The sequence below is a fragment of the Piliocolobus tephrosceles genome, chromosome 4 (genome assembly GCF_002776525.5).
Source record: "Piliocolobus tephrosceles isolate RC106 chromosome 4, ASM277652v3, whole genome shotgun sequence".
NCBI lineage: Eukaryota > Metazoa > Chordata > Mammalia > Primates > Cercopithecidae > Piliocolobus > Piliocolobus tephrosceles.
Window position 1 is genome coordinate 42134081 of NC_045437.1, and position 6088 is coordinate 42140168.

General features: G+C 44.5%; 1 pseudogene; it reads right to left on the minus strand.

The window, feature by feature from the left end:
• Window positions 1-2462: 2462 nt before the first annotated feature.
• On the minus strand, window positions 2463-5251 carry LOC111545475 (annotated as a pseudogene).
• Between the last annotated feature and the right edge of the window lie 837 nt (window positions 5252-6088).

The window sequence follows — 6088 nt, forward strand, 5'->3', positions numbered from 1 at the left end:
CCCATTGAGTTGAGGCACTGGAACTGACACCAGCTGTTCAGAGATGCGAATTAGTAATTTATTGTCTTGCTTTGTTTCACCTGGACCTGGTATTGAATTTTTTTGTCTGAAGTCAAAAATAGGCCAGCTGCAGTGGCCCACCCCTGCAACAACAGCACTTTGGGAGGCCGAGGCAGGAGGATCACTTGAGGCCAGGAGTTCAAAACCAGCTTGGGTAATAGAGTGAGAACTCATCTCCACAAAAAATTGCAAAATCAGCCAGCCAGGCATGGTGTCACCTACCTGTAGTCCAAGCTACTTGAAAGACAGAGAGGGAGGACTGCATGAGCCTGGGTGGTTGAGGCTGCAGTGAGCTATGCTTGTGCGGCTGCACTCCAGCCTGGGTGATAAAGCCAGACCCTGTCTCAAAAAAAAAAAAAAAAAAAAAGGTGGGGAGAAAGCCAAAAATACTGTGGAGTGGCCCTTTCTTCAAGCATTTGCTTGCTTTCTCTAACACCACTCATTCTATTGCCCCTACTGAGCTTGAAATGATAATGCTTTCTTCAGGTGTCAGGTCTGGAGTACTGGTGCATCTATCTCAAAACGCTGTCTCAAAACTCCAACAAGGAGCACCTAACGGTACTGGGTGCAATGTCGCTGGAACCGAGCAAACAGCAGTTCCAGAACCTAGAAACAACAGGCTCTGCGAAACCGAGGACTCTGTGCCTGAGAGAAATTGCCGGTTTCAGACAAAGCTGGTTTTAGAGAAAGGAACGGCATTGTTATCTAAAAAACACAGACGGAAATACCACTACAAACACCGGTACAGGGACAGCTGACATGAAGAACCAAGGGAAGCTGCTGAGAGCTGCGCCCCCACAGAATAACTGCCAGCTGCCACAGTGCGAGTGAGAAACCAGCCACTCCATGCAACAACCAGTACTGCCATGGGGGGAAGGCATCTGATGTTGCCAACAAGCGGTGCCACCAGGAGAAACAGCCGCCTTTGAAGAAAATAGCTAGGAATGCGACTGAGAGACACTCGGCTCCCAGGAAGAATCAGCATTTGTTCCAAAGCACAGCCGGATAAACCAAGAACCCGCGGAGTGGTTGAACCTCAGAGACACAACTGAGGAAACGGGTCACCCAGCACCTCAATGTCCTGGGCTCTAGCAAGCCTCACAGAAGCAACTGGCAGTGCAACCAACAAGGAGCATCTAGGTGGTAATGCCATCCACGAAAGGCCAGTAAGGCGAAAAGACTAGAGTGTTTAGTTCCAGGGATCATAGGCCATCACAAACCAGACAGCATAAAGCTGAGGGTTGACAAAAGAAAAATTAGTAACCGTTGTTTTTCAAAAGGGCAAGTTAGCTGAAAATAAAATAAAAACAATACATTTGGAAAAAAAATCATAAAATGAAAATTCAAAACCAAGCAAAACATAGAAAAGTGACTCTACAAAGAAGAAAATGCAAACACTTCTAAACAATGTGGTTTCACAGCTGTGATATCGCTGTCACGCCTATATCAATATCTGCTTGGTCTCACCAGGGCTTCTAACTAAGGGACTGCAGGCACTGCTAAACCGCTACTTGCTACTCCTAAAAGATCTCCACCGACATGGCCGGACTTCTGTATTTAAAACTCAGGCATAACTGAAGCAGGATAAGTTATTATGAAACCAAAAGTTACTGGGACTAAGAAGTCGCAGGCATGGCTATGCTAGTACTGGTTTCGACTCAATCTGGACTTAAAAGAGCCTAAGAAATCACATTCACGGGGGAACTTAGAATGGAAGCATGGACTTGTTAGTCTAAGAAATCCCTAATCCAGGACTCGCTCAGAATAAGATATTTTGAACACAGGCTTAAGGCTCTTTATCACAGGTGAAATAAACTGATACTTGTGCTGCTTAAATCTGGATTCCCTATGCAGAGAAACCACAATCAGGGCTATATTCTGACATGTAGGAGGTTTAAAACTGAAAAGAGAGACAAATCAGGCAAGGCCAATCCGGACCTGCTCTGTCTACCGGAATTACTAAACAAAGCTGTGGTACGATTAAGTAATTGGTAGTTCTCTTATAAACCACACTAAATTATTATTCCAAAGAAAAAGACACAGGAAACACTGCTAGCCCTGAGACCCATGAATAAGTAATCTTTTAAATTACTTACTTATTTGAGACAGGGTCTTGCTCCATGGGAGTGCATTGGTGCCTTCCGGCTCAGTGCAGCCTCCATCTTCTGAGCTCAAGGGACCCTCCCACCTCAACCTCTCAAGTAGCTGGGACTACAGGTGCATACCACCACACACGGGTAATTTTTGTATTTTTTGTAGAGACAGGTCTCACCCTGTTGCCCAGCCTAGTCTCAAACTCCCAAGCTCAAGCAATCCTGTGCCTCTGCTGTCAGAAGTGCTGGGATTACAGGCGTGAGCCACGCTGACTCGCCTGATAAGTAATATTAAGAACTGGTCATCTGTGCAGTTGTATTAATATAAGTAATTGTGTGATTCTTCCACTGTAGCAGGACGAGCCACAGACCAAACTCCTCAGATACTGAGTTAAAGAAGGAAGGGGTTTATTCAGCTGGGAGCATCGGCAAGACTCCTGTCTCAAGAGCCGAGCTCCCCAAGCGCACAATTTCTGTCCCTTTTAAGGGCTCACAACGCTAAAGGTTTCATATGAAAGGGTCGTGACTGATTGAGCAAGCTAGGGGGTACGTGACACGGGCTGAATGCACTGGTAGTCAGAGTGAAACAGAACAGAGCGGGAAGTTTCACAATGTACTTCTATACAATGTCTGGAATCTACAGATAACATAACCAGTTAGGTCAGGGGTTGATCTTTACCAGGCCCAGGGCGCCTGGCCAAGTTGTCTCCCTGTGGATTTCATTTCTGCCTTTTTAGTTTTTACTTCTTCTTTCTTTGGAGGCAGAAATTAGGCATAAGACAATATGAGGGGTGGTCTCCTTCCTTACCATGAGAAATAGCAAAGATTGATAAACCCCTCAGTCTTATGACTGCCAATAAAATTCCTGAGTGTAAAACACAATGAATTGCTATACTGAAAAAAAGACAGCTGCTAAAACAAAAATAAAATTAACAATTGAATTTAAAAAGACATAATGTAAAATATGTGAAATAAAATTAAATAAAAAAATACATTTAGAAAGCAGTAATTAGAAAAAAGTAGGAGTAAGATTTGAAGATAAAATGAAAAAAACAAATTTTAAATTTGCCAAAATTCTAAGAATTCTACAATCATAAAATAGATTTCTCAAAGTTGAAACAGATAAAAATGAAATATATAATAAAATAAATACAAATGTTTAAAATATATGGAAACTGCAAGTAATAAGCGACCCGAAACAAGGGAGATTCATCAGCAAAAGATATTTTAAAAATTGACAACCAGCAATGAAGGAACATCTTAATGTATTTTTATTTTCTAGGTGGAGACGTTTGGTAACTGAGAATCTTTTCATGGAGGAGAATCCCAAAAGTCTTCTGCTGCTATCTAAGGCTGCTTAGCTCCACAGATCTGTGGGCAGCACACCCAGAGTACAGAGAACCCGGCACAACAAAGGTGACAAATCCACTCCAGGCAGCCTGAGAAACTCGGGAGGTGGCGCCACCAATTCAGGACAGGAGGATGGTGGCATTCCAGCTGTCAGAGACCTCGGAGTCCTGCTGTCTGTCCCAGGGGTGGGGAGGACTGCACAAGGGAAGCTGCTGGAGCATGAGTCTCTCGGGTTCCTCTGCCTGTTCCACCTCTTCTACAGGTGCCTCTTGCTGCTTCTGTATCCCCGGCCAACTGAACTCAGCGGGCTGGGTTGTAGTTGGTTCTAAGGTGCCCTGGACTCCAGGAAAGAGTCCGTTTTGCGGGTAGACTCCAGGTAGCCGCCAGCAAGGACTGGAAAGCAGTCCCAAATCACAGCTGTCCAACGAGTACTCTCCTAGTACTGGATACAAAGGGAGACGCCACGGACCACAATCTTCTGAACTCACAATAGGCGAAGGCTGGGGCTCTGGCGCCACCTCTACGGAATCCGAAACACGCTTCACAAAGCCAAGAAAATGTTGCTCCATCGCTTAAGCCTCAGACCAGGAGGAAACAAATGTTTGCGCTGATCAAGGAGTGCATTGTGCACTATCATCACTCTAGGTATTTATGCTCTCCAGAGCCCGTGGGTGGAGGCCAGCCAGATATTAAGAAACTCAATAGTAACAAATGCACGAAAATTAGTAGACATATGAAAAACAATAAAATTTTAGAGAGTACATAGAACCAAAACAAAGCGTCATTCCGATAGAAAAACAGAGAGAAAAGAAACCGAAATGAAACGAACACTAAGCAAACCTTACAGAGAACTATCACTGCGGAACGCAAGTATAAAAGAGCACTTCAAGGGCCAAGAACTGTCTCTTTCCGGAAATGAGCCCCGGAAAACTGTCCGCTAGGGCTCTGCCCCGCCAACAACCTTGCTAACGAGCAACTGGCGCGTTGAACTTAGCAAGCGCCTGCACCTAGCGGATAGCGCCGGTATTGCCAAACATCCGTTTAGGCCCCAATAGTGGTGCTGCTAGAGAGAAACAGCGTGCTCTAAGAAAGGAGCGGTGTTTGGAGGAATTAACCCACTCTGTTTAAATATGTTGTAACAGAAAAATGTGTTGTAGCATTTTAATGTGTTTTAATCCGTTTAATGTGTTTAATCAGTTTAAGGTCTTTTAACCCGTTTTAATGTGTTGTGACAGAAAAAGCGCCGGCTAACGGTACCACGGAATTACTAGTGCATACTAGTAATTGCTCGGTGCAATCACTGTTCTTCACCGCAAAACGGAGTTCAGGAAGTTCCTAGGAGATACTAGCGGTTCTAGGACCGAGAAAGTGACAGCACTGAAAACATAAGGACCCCGCGAGCAGGAAACGTCACGTTGGGTGCAGCAACTGAGCAAACGCCTGGTGGGCACTGCTGGCAAACGTGCTGATGCTAAACTGTCAGCTCTGCACAGGAAGCAGAGCCGCCAGACAGAACTCGGGACCTGACACCAGCGAGGCTAAGACCGAGCTCGGCTCCCCGGCCCCTGAGAGAACAAAAGTCAAGGAGCAAAAAGCTGAGACACGCAAAATTAGCAGGAAAAACATACATTACAGGTTGGGTGCGGTGGCTCACGCCTGTAATCTCAGCACTTTGGGAGGCCAAGGAGGGCGGATTGCCTAAGGTAAGGAGTTCGAGACCAGGCTGGCTAACATGGTGAAACCCCGTCTCTACTAAAAATACCAAAAAATCAGCCAGGCGTGGTGGCGCACACCTGTAGTCCCAATTACTCGGGAGGCTGAGGCAGGAGAATTGCTTCAACCCGGGAGGCGGAGGTTGCAGTAAGCCAAGATGATGCCATTGCACTCCAGCCTGGGCGACAGGGTGAGACTCTGTCTCAAAAAAATAAATAAATAAAAATTAAAAATAAAACTTTAAAATAATAAAAGTCTGAAATGCAAGTAAAAAATGAAAACAAAACATCGGTAACATCATTCTAAGAATAAAATATACAAAGATAATTTTAAAATAAGCAAAAATTACAGGGAACCAACCCTACAGAGAAGAAATTACAAATATTGCTAAACGATGCAATCCTACGATTAGGATATCCCTGTCAGATATAATACCCCTACAGTTTGCACCTGTCTAAATTTCCTACGACAAACAAACAAAAATAGTCACGGTTAAATGTGTTTAGCTCCAACTAAAAAATCGTAGTAGCTGGTATATCCCGATTTGGTCCACAAGAGTAAAAAGTCGCGTTCAGCTGGACTTGCTATTGTCAAAGGGAGCTTGGCAAAACAGAAATTGCGTTCGCCGGCATTTCCTGACTTCCACGGGAGTTTAAAAAACACACAAGCATAGCTAAGACGGGACTCGATATTGCAAAACCGAACTTGGTATAAGAGCTCGAACACTGCTAAACTGGTCATCAGTAAACCTAAAACAAAACAAAACAAAACAAAACAAAAAAACGCATTCGCTGGTATCCCCATTTCTACAGGAGTTAAACATCTCTTGCGGAGCTAAAGCAGGGCTTACTAGTAGGAAACCAGAACTTGCC